The sequence below is a fragment of the Schistocerca serialis genome, chromosome 9, assembly GCF_023864345.2.
Source record: "Schistocerca serialis cubense isolate TAMUIC-IGC-003099 chromosome 9, iqSchSeri2.2, whole genome shotgun sequence".
NCBI classification, from domain to species: domain Eukaryota; kingdom Metazoa; phylum Arthropoda; class Insecta; order Orthoptera; family Acrididae; genus Schistocerca; species Schistocerca serialis.
The window spans coordinates 53,229,413-53,244,012 of NC_064646.1; the positions used below are offsets into that span (position 1 = coordinate 53,229,413).

At 45.0% G+C, this 14,600-nt stretch overlaps 1 protein-coding gene across 1 annotated transcript in view; it reads right to left on the bottom strand.

Annotated features, from left to right (window-relative positions):
• The window catches only part of LOC126419354 (glucose dehydrogenase [FAD, quinone]), a 172,395-nt gene extending 158,075 nt beyond the window's left edge, over positions 1–14,320 (bottom strand). Inside the window, exon 1 of the mRNA XM_050086540.1 lies at positions 14,211–14,320. The gene's annotated coding sequence lies outside the window, so the exon portion shown is untranslated. The remainder of the gene's footprint in view (positions 1–14,210) is intronic.
• Positions 14,321–14,600: the final 280 nt, after the last annotated feature.

The window sequence follows — 14,600 nt, forward strand, 5'->3', positions numbered from 1 at the left end:
GTGGAACCACAGAAACAACATAGTTGGTGAAGGAAGCGACGAACTGACGAATTAGCCCCATTAGAAACAAAGCGTAATGTTTTATTTTCTAGAAAGCTCTGAATTAAATTACAAAGCAATAAGTTCTTATTTTTCTTAGTAAGAAATAGTGTGAAGCCATATCGAATGGCTTCCGGAACTGCAGGAACGCGGCATCAACCTGCGTGCCTTTGCGAACCGAAATTGGTTGGCAGAATGCTGCGGGAGTATAATTCTTCCTCGGAAGAGGCAGTCTCCAAAATCTACATATGATTTATTCTTGACTTTTGTTCATCAGATCGGTACCTGATGAAATTTGACGAACGGAAGAGAAGATTTTTTACTCTCAGATGGTCCGTGAAACCAAGAACCGCATTACATTCGGGCTACAACTGTCCAGGAAGAGGAAACGATGTATGATGCATTAAGTACACATCGCCTTTCAGCATTCGGTACTCGACGAATGTCAATGTAGCAGTTCGTGTTGCATTTTCACTTTGTTAGACAGCCAGTGGTCGTGAATGGAGAACGGGCTCCCCGTCATCTGCATACAATAGATGCGCTTCCTGTCTGCAGTTTCCGTGTTGGCCGAAAACGTCTGAGGTGAATAGTAATTAAGGAAATGCTCCATAGTGAAGCACGAAACGTAGGAAACATAATGCTGCATGTGGGCAAGTACGACGTGACATGAGGGAGATTTTTAGTGCAACAGAAACTAATGTTGACTAGACACAGTAACGTGTTATTTGTGGTTACCCCGTGGATTCATCTTCTCGCCTGTGAATGGCGACAAGAGAATCCGGTCAGGGTGGTCATAGGCCGTGCTGTAGGTGACCACAGGGCTACTCTTCCCCTGATCTGCCAAGGGCGGTTTGCGGTCGGGCTGTATTGCGCTGACTACAAAGCTAGTGACTTTCCATGTCGGTAAGTGCACCTATTGGAGATAAACTTGCGAAATGTCCTGTTGAGAGTAGCATCAGTTTCAGAACCCGTGGTATTAACGGGAGAAGTAAATGGTCTATGAGAATGCTTGCATTCTGTTCCTGAGACTAATCAGCTGTAAGGCTATAATGTTTAAACGGCTCGAGGGTTGCTGACTGCATGGCAATCTGGCTCAGAAATATGTTAGGAAGTTCAAAATTAGTGACACACTGAACGGAAATAAAACGAGGAGAGGCGACTATAACATAGCTCCTTTCTCTCGGTATGGCGACTTCAGTGTTTGCTCACATCCCGTTTTTGTGTAAAAATTTTGTGGAAACAGGTGAGACTGAAGTATAAAAAGGTGTGAAAAACATTCTGTATAATCGAAACTGAAAAAGGAAACATGCCAAACATTCACAACTGGGCGAAAAACACAAGCACCTTAACATACACAACCACTGCTCACGAAAAAGTATTTACAAAAATAAGAAACTTTCTTTGCGAGTAGTCTGCAGATGACTTGCTTTCAAAATGATAAACGATTTACGATAAGTCGATCTGAAGGAATGCATTTTCACAAATACCGTAGTTTCTGGTGTGTAATCGAAACAAATGAAATAAAATGCACATTTTGTTGTTTTTAGGCTTAGAACCGAACAACGCCGATATTTCTGCGATATTTTACAGAAATAAATCGAGACCCAGGAAAGATGACACACAGGTGTAGAAACATGCCTGGGTACAAATAAAACGAAATACGTTGTGTTTTGCATAAGGCGGACTTTAAAGACTCCCTCCAATGTATGTCAGAAGATCGTGGTAACGTGATTCAGTATATTGTCATCTAGTGCCCGCTCTGTTACACCTTTCAGCCATTCCCCACCCCCTACCCCTCAAACCCACAAAAGAAGTTCCGTTGCTTGTATTATATTTCTGTTCTTGGAACGGATTTCGTACTGCGGGACAACCGTTACATTACCGATTTTTTGTGTTAGAGCCTTCACGTAATCTTAATGGCCGGCCGATGTGGCCGAGCGGTTCTAGGCGCTATAGTCCGGAACCGCTACGGTCGTAGGTTCGAATCCTGCCTGAGGCATGGATGTGTGTGATGTCCTTAGGTTGGTTAGGTTTAAGTAGTTCTAAGTTCTAGGGGACTGATGACCTCAGATGTTAAGTCAAATAGTGCTCAGAGCCATTTAGCCATAATCTTCATGTAGTAGGTAGTTTAATCGCAATCTCTGTTTTAAGTGAGTATCCGAGACTACATCGATAATTAACTTTGAGTTTTTTCCCTTTTTTCGCTCTAAACAAGTAACAAGAAGTCTTTTTTTCATTTTAAAACAATTTTCCCCTAAGGCCATTCAATAATTTAAAATTTCAGGGACTCAAAACTTATATTTTTTGCACGCATGTAACAGGGGTCGATGTTTATGCGAATTAAAGGATCAAGCTAGATTATTACAGTTACATTTAACGTTCACAATTTTGACGCATCAGAAAATTCAATTGTTTTGAGGTTTTATTTTGATGTATGTCTGAATCTTTAACCCGAAGGTGTTCGTTTCAGACAAATACCAGACGAGATATTAGTGGGACTCACTAAGTCTCAATTTGGAGTATTTGGGAGGAGATTTCCAGTTCTTGCATTTGCCCCAAGACAAAGGGAACCTCCTGAAAACACTGGTCAGTTCTGGGAAATTTCGACATGTTTTTAATTTATTTCTGCGACAGTAGATGCCAGACAAAAACATTGTCTAGTGCGTGTGTGAGTATTCCGTTTGTGTGTGAGAAAGACTGGTTTCAAAGTTAAAAAATACTCCATTCTAAAAAGATTACAGTCCGTCTTTTAGGGCAAATATGTTTCAGTGTCTCATATGTCAGCAGTACAAGGTAGCTATTACGAGAACGGAACAAGAATAGCATAACTGTGATATATATATATTATGTAAATTGAAGGGGGAGATGAAGAAGGGAGGGACTGTCGACGTAAGCTGCATAGGGACTTCGCGGGGAACCGGCAGAGCCACCTGGACACATCGTTTATCGCAAATGCGCCGACTGCCTCGGCACGATGCCCACCTATCCCAAGCCGCACCCCCCCCCCCCCCCCCCCGTCCATGTCCTCCTCTGTGCTCGCTAATTTTCGATTCCCGCCGGAGATGAAACGTAACTGTCGCCGCTCATTTCGTACAAAATCCCGATCCAGCTGGTATCTTTAGTTCCTTTCCTTTCTCTCCCATCCCCTTTCAATTTACACAAGAATAGAAGAACTTAAGCCAAACTACTTGTAGTCATAAACTCGCAACGATAATCTTTTTCCAGCCTTTTTTTACTGTCCATTGGGAAATCTGTGCACAACTACCACACAAGTATTGCTAACAACGAAAACTCCAACATTGGTAGTATCAATCTGAAACATTTTTTTTTAATTGCTCCGTTAAATTTCGGGGGTGCAGCCGCATAAATTCCACTTCTTCTTCTGATATTTGGGGTGTCTATCGCTCAGCCATCTCCAGAGTGAGCCAAATGACTGACGCTTCAGCACTCGCGTCTTCCTTCTAAATTCTCGGACGACGCCACTGCGCATGCGGCCACAGACAGGCGCCAGAGATGTTGATGGCCAGCAAAGAGGTACAACATGAATTTGATCTGTGGCTGCGCGGTCGATCGAGGCTGGGATGTCGATGTGTCACTGTGAACGGTACTGTGGCGACGTCGCTGTAAGTATATTACAGAAAGTGCCAGATTCCACGGTTTATCCAAGATGAAGCCTCTGTCTCTGTTAATTAAGTGCACCGTCAACAGAACTTCAGTTGCTTGTTTGAGCCCCAGAAATATGAAGTCGTGGATAAAATTTAGACGGTTTCGTACACCATGTCTGCAACTCGTGGTCTCGCGGCAGCGTTCTCGCTTCCCGAGCACGGGGTCCCGGGTTCGATTCCCGACGGGGTCAGGGTTTTTCACTTGCACTGACTTGTTGTGTCATCATAATCATCATCATCATCATTCATCCCCATTATGGTCGAAGGAAGGCAACGGCAAACCACCTACATTAGGACCTTGCCTAGTACGGCGGTGCGGGTTTCCCGCATCGTTCCCCTACGTTCTGTCAAGAAGCATGGGACTTCATTTCCCATTCCATTTCCTTCGTACACCCACCGATTTACTAGGCTGTAAGAGCCGGTTGTACTTACGATGTTCTGTGCGTCTTTCATGGACTGTTTGTGTCTTATTTCCGATGTATGGAAGGCCACACTCACAGGGGTTCTTGTGGACTCCAGGATTCCGAAGCATCAAATCATCTTTAATGGAACCCAGAAATGCTGCTGTCTTTGGTGGCGAAAAATCGCTTTTACTTTGTGTTTGTTGAGAACCCATCCTATATTTGACGATAGGCTCCCCACATACGGTAGGAAAGCCATGGAATTAAAACTTTCCGTGTCTTCCTCTGCGTTCCTTATGCCCACGTTTGGTTTCACTCGTAGTGCCTAACGTAACTGCTGTGGAGGGTACCGTTGGCTACAGTAACTCTCCCCAAGTTCAGCAGCTCGTCTTCCAGGTTGCTGCCGTCACCACCGATGTGTGCTCTGCGAACCAGAGTACTGGGAACACCCGAAATTTATTGGAGCGCTCAATGCACCGCGAAAACGTGAAGACTTTTTTTATTATTGCGTATCGATTTCAATTGCAGAGCGATGGCCTTTAGTGCAAGACTAAGTCCAGTAGATTCATACAATCAGGCACGAAATACGATTTGAAACACAGTCGTTCACTGTGAAGACCATGTCAACCAGCTGGTAAGATTCTCACCTGTTAGTTGGAATGTTCTTCACAACGAACAGCTAAGTTTGAAGTTACATTTCGTGCATGATTAAATGAATCTATTGGACTAGGTCTTACACTGAAGATGATCAGCCTGTGATTGAAATCGATATGCAATAATAAAAAAGTGGTTTCAAATTTATGCGACCAATGTTGGAGTTTTCCTTGTTTGCAATAATTGATTACTGTGTCATCACTCGTTGCATTCATGGACAAAGGGGTGGATTTTTTTCAGCTGGACAGATAAAGCAGTTACTGTTCTTTGAGGAACTGGTCGGCTATTTATGAAAGAAATATCGCAGTTTGTGAAACAGTTGACACGCGGGCGCGGTGAAAGTGTGTCGTGACTGGTCTGGTGGCAAAACAGCCAAAAAAAAAAAAAAGAGCGGAAAATTGTGGGGCACCGCGTGTGACTGACTTGGCGGGTGATGAATGAGGGGTGGGGCAGGGGGGGGGGGGGGGAGGGTGGGAGGGGAGGAGGGGGGGGGGGGGAGTGTGTACCCCACATCGACTGCCCTGGGACAACGCCCTGCCGGTGCGAACTAGGAGGCTGCGTCCAAAAGAACAGTGTTTCTGGCGAAAATGAAGCAAGGTGTGGCCCTCTGCAAAATGTCGTTCATCTACGTTAGCGAGCATTCAGCGGCGTAGGTGGCTTCGATTTGGACGGTGGTATGGCCGCTACTAGATCCCAGAGAAGTGACAAAAGCAGAGCTTTGTCTCCCTCCTGACGGATCCGTCAGATTACTGTTAGAATGACCCACGAAAAGACGCCCTTGGAGAAGGAGTACAGTGACTCAATTACGTTCAGCAAAGATTTGGAGGTTATTACGCGCATGAAAAATTACCCCTCCCAATACCATAAACATCTGTACTGCCAAAACGATCACGTTTGACATTGATGGACGTGCCGAGAGCTGAGAGCACGTAATGCAACCAGGAACGTCGTCGAACATGACCGTTCTGGTGATCCAGGTATCGTGATGTGGTGAGGCATGGCGGTGCACGGGTCTACTGACCTGCCAGATCTTTGAACACAGTACATTCACCAGTCAACGTTACTGTGAGACTGTACTCGTGCCTCTTGTGTGTCTCTTCAGTGGTGCATTCGGCCCTGACTTCATTTGCACGGATGACGACGCGCCACCGCCTCGAACTGCGCAACAGGAGGCGCTCCTGCAACGAGGCGATACTTGGCATTGGACTGTCCTGGCCGTTCCCTCCGAGGTAAATCTCACGGAGAACGTGTGGGGTGCGGTGGAGACACGACGCGTCCACAGGTACCATCGGCCAGCCAGTGCAGGGCAGCCGCGCTGCTGGAGGGACAGGACGTCCCACCACAGGACTTGCCACCAGCGTGCGAGCACGGTGGCACGGTGCAGGTCCTGCACTGCCGACCCCGGTAATCACACACCGCACTAAGAGCCGTGGCCCCCCATCTGCAGTGTCCGGGGTACCATCGTAAATCGCGGTCACTTCAGTACAGTTACGGTCTTTGAATGAAAGTGTCATTTCTCGCTGTGTATTTCTTTCATTCACCTTCTGTACTATACAATAGCAGTTCTTTCCATGTGTGGTACAAGTTCCATGAAGCTTTGTTACTTGGCAATGATACATCATGTGAAAATCACCTTCGTCCTTACGTTTTTCCAACCAGTGCATTTCTTATTGGCAGCTACATATCGATATTACTGTCACCTCTGTATAAACGTGTATCTACGCCAAGTGTAAACAAATGTGTATATTTTCCTCGTGTGGTCTCCATATGATATAAGTTCATATTGAAACACCTGGCGTTAATTTGAGGAAAGTCTTTCAGTATCCTACATTTTCAATTATCCTGAGAAAAGTACGCGAAACAATGAAAACTATGTCAGTGTCATGTTCCGCGTTGCAGAAAAAATGCAAACTAAAAAAAACCTGGGACACTATGGTCACTATGTTTGTAAGTACACGAGTCATAAATTTATCCTGTTGCTTTCAAATTGAATGTGACCTTGATATTTTGTTACCATTCCGAATATTTCTCAGTTGAAATTTTTTTCATCAGTATGGAAAATTGGTGATCAAAATATTCAACACCTATCAATGTAATGCAGCCACCTCATTACAAACAAAATCTTCGAAACTGGTTTAGTGAAATGTTTTATGCCACCAGTTTACTGGATGGCAGCTGCTTTTAATCTTATCTTGATTATTCTTCATTGCTTTAGAAGAATTTGCATTAATGAGGAGGTGCTTAATGGAAACAAATGTGGCGAAACCCGTGATGGTACGTCATACGCTATCTCGCCATTACGCTCGAACATCCACGTCTTGCATCCCAGGACAGACAGATCATGTTTTGGACCTACATCAAAACGAATTGCAAAATGATTTAGAAAAGATATCTCTAGAGTGCGAAAATTGGAAATTGACCCTGAACAACGAGATGTGTGATGTTATCCACATGAGTGCTAAAAGAAATCCATTAAACTTTGGTTACACCATAAATTAGTCAAATCTAAGGGCCGTAAATTCAAATAAATACCTAGGGAATACAATTAAGAACAACTCAAATAGGAAGGAACACACAGGAAATGTTGTGAGGAAGGCTAACCAAAGACTGCATTTTATTGGCAGGACTCTTAGAAAATGTAACAGATCTACTAAAGAGATTCCCTACACTACGCTTGTCCGCCCTCTTTTAGAATACTCCTGCGCGGTGTGGGATACTTACCAGATACGATTGACGGAGAACATCGGGAAAGTTCAAAGGACAGCACGTTTTGTATTATTGCGAAATAGGGAAGAGAGTGTCACTGAAATAATACTATTTGGGGTGGACATCATTAAAACAAAAGCGTTTTTCGTTGCGGTGGAATCGTCTCGCGAAATTTCAATCACCAACATTCTCCACCGAATGCGAAAATATTTCGTTAACGCGGATCTAAATAGGGAGAAACAATCAGCAGAATGAAGTAAGGGAAATCAGAGCTCGCACCGAAAGGTGTAGGTGTTGGTTTTTTTCCGCGTGCTGACGAGATTGGAATAATAGAGAATTATTGTGAAAGCGATTCGATGAACCCTCTGCCAGGTACTTAAATGTCATTTGCAGAGTATCCATTCATATGTAGCTACGCTAGAAAGTAATCTCGACTGGTGACGCACTAGAAATGCACGTCTGCCTTTACTGAATAAGGCTAGCCGGTAACTGGAAACGTTTGGTATGTTGGCCGGATCGCTAGCACTCAGGTGTGAGAGCTACTTTTGTACGTCATATTTGTCTAGTAAACGTCATAGCTGCCACAGTTTTTCCGCTGCCTGTAAAGGAGAAAGCAACCGGGTTTCGCGTCTGGTTTCTCCGGATGCTGTTTTGCGTGGCGCCCAGAACCAGCACCAAAAGCGCTCTTATATTTGGCGGCTGGCAATTTTCTGCGGCATTTGTAGGTTGACAGAACAGATTTAAAAGAGTTTGTGAGTTCATACGCTTCCGACGGAATACTTGCGAACAGAAGTATCATGAAGTTGTGGAGATGTGAATTACGGTGTCGAAATTCATCATAATAATGCATAAAATGAAAGATGATTTCAGAATAAGAATAAATGTGCAAATTGGATAGACATCAATGCCAAAACTAGCAGGTGCTGGCCGAGAATTGTGGAACAGTTGAATGCTATCATTTTTGCGCTATGTTTACCGCAAGTTTAATTTAAATATCGCTTTTATTTTTCATTGTTCTACTCGTCTTTCCTTTGATTGTTGGCACCCGAATGTTGCACCAAATGGCTCGCTTAATCCAGTAAAACTTTCGTTTCAAATGGCTCTGAGCACTATGGGACTTAACTTCTGAGGTTATCAGTCTCCTAGAACTTAGAACAACTTAAACCTAACTAACCCAAGAACAGCACACACATCCATGCCCGAGGCAGGATTCGAACCTGCGACCGCAGCGGTCGCGCGGTTCCAGACCGTAGCGCCTAGAACCGATCGGCCACCCCGGCCGGCAGTTCGCATGTAATAATAATTCGGGAAGAAGTCTTTGTCTTCATACTGTTTCACTTCACGTATCTCTATTAAATCTGATACATCTGTCCATCGGTCTCATCACATTTTCTAGTAACTCAGCATCGTACAGATAACTGAACGCATTCCAGTTGATGGAATGACAGTCTTTTTCGTCGTCTTGTTGATAATCTGCTATCTTGAACATCCAACATCCGAAGATCGTGGCGGGACAAGGTTATTTAATTTTTCCTCGCGACGTTCCTGTTGATGGTTGTCAATTCTTGCAGCTTGAAGGAAGTTTTCCCATCGAGACTGGAAGATGATGCGCTTCCTGCCATCTCTCGCTCTCCCTTTCTCTCTTTTAACAATGCTATAGGCAGAAGGAAGAGCGGTCCCATACGGTTTACAGAAAGGCTACTCTCGTTAACCACTGTTTTGACTCGTACGTGCCTTGGATGGTACGTAATCGGATCTACGCATAGTTGACGTTGTAACTGCTCAGAGGCAAATGCAGCGAGTGAAGAAGGCGGCTATGGGTCTGCAGAACCCCTTCGCCCCCTTCCATAACCGTCGACGTTACAGGTCAGAACCCGTTATATAAGCCCGCACGTTAGCCTGTATGTTGTTGGACTCTGTGTTGAGTTTTGCACGCTCTGTCTCTCACAAGGAACCTCTTGAGTGCGAGGTCGCAAAAGGCCAGTGATGGTTACGGCATTCGACGCCCCACATATCGTCCACCATGCGACCACAATGTGGGCTGCTAATGGCAAAAGGGGGTAGGACAGGAGATATCCAATGGAGAGAACAGCATGAGGCCTTGGAGCACATTTGAGCTTCTTAATCGACGAGTAACGTGCTAAAATGTCAGTGGTGATGATACAAAGCAAAGCAATGACAGCGATAAACAGAGCAAACACTGCAAATCTACAACAACAACTGCCGAAGTTGGCATTTCATCAGAAAAGACCCCAAGGAATTTGTAAGAGTCAGAAAGAAGCGGCAGACGAAATATTGGCGTTTCTGCAAGATGAGTCGGTGCAATGTGTGGTGTCTCCACACGCTCCACTGTGTGGACGCTGTACATGAGGAGTACAACGACGACGATACGTGCTTAACAACTGAAAGTGATATTGAAAGAGCCGGCCGAAGTGGCCGTGCGGTTAAAGGCGCTGCAGTCTGGAACCGCAAGACCGCTACGGTCGCAGGTTCGAATCCTGCCTCGGGCATGGATGTGTGTGATGTCCTTAGGTCAGTTAGGTTTAACTAGTTCTAAGTTCTAGGGGACTAATGACCTCAGCAGTTGAGTCCCATAGTGCTCAGAGCCATTTTTGATATTGAAAGAGGTGGCCAACCATGCAGTTCATTATCCTTGTCGAACGGAAGCCAAGGAGCCAAAAATCCCGTCCCCAGTGAAACGTGGTAAAGGACAATTGTCATTCAAGGAGCGGGCACTAAACATAATTACGTAAATGGAACATCATCCACAGCATAATAAGAAAAAATTATAAACAGATTTCGAATAAGTCTGTAGCAATATGATCGACTAATGCGTAAGAAAAAGTACGAATATTCAAGGGAAGACAAGGCGCACTTCTTACAAAAGCTGGTGTTTGCGCGTTTCAAGAATGTTCGATACAATTTACAGGATGTGACTTACTACGTTATGCACATCAAACTTACATATGTTACATTGATTTCAAGGGAAGCAGTGGTTGGTTACATAACCTTAAACAGAGCTACAGCACTGGAAGACGTAAGATAACGAAATTTCAAACAAAGCGCAGCTTGATGATGCGTAGCGAACAGCGGAATCGGCCCGAAAATTTGTACATCGGATAAACAAACTTGTGCCATCGTTCGGTAACGAACTTGTTTTCAGCTCCGACCAGTTGCGATTTAAAGAGGACATGCATATGAAAAGAACATTGGCAATTATACTGCATACAATTCTTTCTCGTGTGCGTGATCTTGCAAGGGCATTAGGGAATATTTGCGTCACAGCAAGCAGGAGTGGGAAAATGGTCGTAAGAGAACTACAAGTATGGCATGAGCACCACTTTGGGCCAGTAACTGGTCAAAATAACTTCTGATTCATGGTCTGCGTATAAAAACCATTCTCCTTTAGAGCAAACTATCCCTCCAGAAATGTGTGCGACATTGCTATTTGGAAATTTGTGGTAAGGTATTATCGGACCAAATTGCTGAGGTCATCGGCCCCTAAGCTTACGAACTACATACTAACTTAAACTAACTTATGGTAAGGACAACACACACACACACACACACACACACACACACACACACACACACACACACACACACACGCCCGAGGAAGGACTCGAACCTCCGACGGGGGGCGCCGCGCAGGTAAGCCTTTAGGGATGGCCAGTTTCATGATAAGCTCCGCGACAGACTATAGTTTCGCGTTCGGTTGCATGCCATCACATTCCATCAGTTCTCATCACTCCGTTACGCAAATATGATTCTGTACGCATTCTGTAAGAGTGAATACCTAGCTGAACGTTCTGTACGATTTATAACTCCCGAGGAGATCGCCTTCGAATTTTATGATGCGAACATTTGTGATCACTGTGGTGCGCCATGTTTCCTTTGGTGTGCACGGTGCAAGTTAGTGGTTCGTTTTGAACATTTCTTCAGTGATGACGATGTCCATTTTGTGAAGTGTAATACGTACATAAGGTCGATCTCTGCATCTCTCAGCACTCATTTTCTGTCACTCTCCTGATGGAGATGGTTAGTCATTAGCGGCTAGTATTTTTCCTATCATAGTTGTTAAAACAAAGCTTTCAAAGGAGCCTTACTAAACATTGAACGTCAACCTCGCACTCAAGTAGTTTCTTGTAAGTACAGAATTGGAATTAAAGCATTTCGGAAGGGAATCGAAAAGCAATAGCCGCGCTGGATTAGCCGAGCGGTCTAAGGCGCTGCAGTCAATGACTGTGCGGCTGGTCCCGGCGGAGGTTCGAGTCCTCCCTCGGGCATGGGTGTGTGTGTTTGTCCTTAGGATAATTTAGGTTATGTAGTGTGTAAGCTTAGGGACTGATGACCTTAGCAGTTAAGTCCCATAAGATTTCATACACATTTGAACATTTTTGAGAAGCAATAGCGAATTATGATTCCAAATTTTTCCCAGCACTGATTTTGGTACAGAATAAAATCTCTGAACGAGTGTGGAACACGTCATGTCCATGAGTCAGGGATACACCAGAATATCTTGAAGTCATTCAAAACGTAGCCAGAAGCTTCGGAGGATGATTAAAATCACTATCCATGGGAAACTATGCTGCTGAAATACTAGATTTTAATTTCCATTGAAACAAGTTGAAGAAAACTGGTTGTGAAAAATAGTTGCAGTAGTACAGATCTCAGATTTGTTAACGAGAAAAGTATAGCATTAAAATGATTCGTTGGAATCAAGACGAAGCCAATACGATAGCGTTAATGTATGTGACGTTGATGGCACGCGTGGCTGGGTAGTCGAAGGGGAAGGGAGCAGACGGCTGTTGCCTTGTGAGTCAGCATGAACGAGCAGTTCCTGCAGTTAGAAGGAAACCAAAGCTCAGTCACTGACAGGAGAACAGTTAGCCCTAAATCTCTAGGCGGCAGTAGTCACGATTTTAATAGCGACGTACTAGAAATACGCTTACGTAAAGGCATAAAATTATTACACTTGTTTATGTAGTTACGAAGGAAGCAAGAACGGCTGTTGTTCAAAAATGGTTCAAATGTCTCTGAGCACTATGGGACTTAACATCTGAGGTCATCAGTCCCCTAGAACTTAGAAGTACTTAAACCTAACCAACCTAAGGACATCACACACATCCATGCCCGAGACAGGATTCGAACCTGCGACCGCAGCGGTCGCGCGGTTCCAGACTGAAGCGCCTAGAACCGCTCGGCCACAATGGCCGGCACGGCTGTTGTACGAGGGAAAATACTGACAAAAGGTTTTAAGTACATGTTATAAAATAATCTATTGCAAGTCGCAAATCAGCCACATACTTTTATTTTGTATAACTCCGAACATCATCCGTTTACTCAGGGAGTTCGGAAACAACATGCTAAGTACTGTAGTACAAACACGTTCTAATACGCCATACATCTACTGAAACGTAAACACACACACACACACACACACACACACACACACAGGACTTCTGAAATCAGGGGTACGGTACTTTTAAACATGACATTGTTATTTGTCATTTGCTTCTAACAAAGGCCTCACACTGGTTGGTGATAGCCTAAATTTCTAGGTATTGTAGTAAACTTGTTTTTTTTTTTCTTGAAATGGCAGAAAGGAGCGGGTGAAGACACAGTTGTTGTCAACCGGCATTTTGCAGTCGCACGCCAAACCTTCCGTTATTAATACGCTTCGTGCCGTATATGCGGGTCATCCTGCAGTACTCTAATCCGTACACATCACAGATGCACTGAAGGTGCGCGTTGCGGTAACGTACTCAAGTCACTCGTAGGAGATGTTATTAATTATGCTGCGTGGCTCTACGACACTGTGAGTAAATGCCCGACTACAATTCTACAGCGAAGATTTCAATCTCGAGTCGATCCTAGGAGTCGTTAATCATTTCTTTGAATGATTTGTTGGTGTTACAAAGTTGCAGTACGGTTCAGAAGCCACGCTAAACTTTTGGTAACACGATAACTAACTGGCTGAGTAGGACACTTGGAAACAGGAGAGAATCAAGGCATACAGCATCGAAGAGGGTGATGCGTAGTGAGGCTCTTGTTATTAATACTTATTAATAACACTTTGATAACTCAACGAGGTTAGTCTTCTCGGTGCACGGGTGTGGAAGATCGCATTATCGTGTGTCTTGCCACATCTTGCGTTCATAATGGCAATTAAGGTTAAATGGCTTCAGTGTACTCAAAATGTGAGGGTTTTCTTTTTTTTTTTCGTCTCTACAGAGACTTCATTATCCTCTACAGAACAACCCTTGGTTGCTAATTGGGGGGGGGGGGGGGCGGCAGGCAATGTTCAGAACGTTCATTTGGTAAAAGGAAATTTTAAAGCGCTCAGCTTACTGGCGAAATCTGCAATATTGCTAGAAAACGGTTGCTGACCTGCTCATTGCCTTTGCGGATCCGATCGAGGCAGATACGTAGTGGGTGGTGCCATCCGTCGAAAGTAAAATCAAATGGAAAGTAAGTGAATAGACGTTTACATCTGGGGACAGAGAATCAGCGTAAGTAATAGCGACGAGGAACAACAGATGGATGAAGCAAGTACAAAGAAACTGCAGTGAAGACAAACGTAATGTAAACAGTCGGAACTGACGTAATTGAGAGCTCCTAGATTAAGGATAACTATGATTATCAATAGCATATTAGTGGAGACATTGAGGTCGTGTGTAGACAGGCGCAGAAACAACAGGAAGCGTACGGAATATCGGCGGTTGTGTGCCGCAGAAGGGCTTACCTCTCGACGTCAGCAGCTGGCAGCGTTGAAGGCAGAGCAGCAGCAGCAGCAGCAGAGTCCGGAGGGCCAGTCACGCCCCATGGCGTCCTTGACCGCCGCAGTGTTTCGAGACGCGCTGCTCCAGCAGGCAGAGGCGGGCAGGGTTCTGGGAGCCAGGCAGGCAGCCACGGACGCGGCAGCAGGGAGTGTTTGGTGGCTGCCTCGGAGCCGGCCTTTCACATTCTGCTGGCCGCCGCTCCGCAGCGCAGAGCCCGGCCCGCCAGTGAAAGTCCTGAGCCGCCAGCCAGCCAGCCGGCAGGTTCCGTCCCACCGCCACGCCGGCGCTCCGCTCCTTGGCCTGGATTCCCGCGCGGTCGCACCACGCCGGCTGCCCGTCGCTGGGGTGTGCGG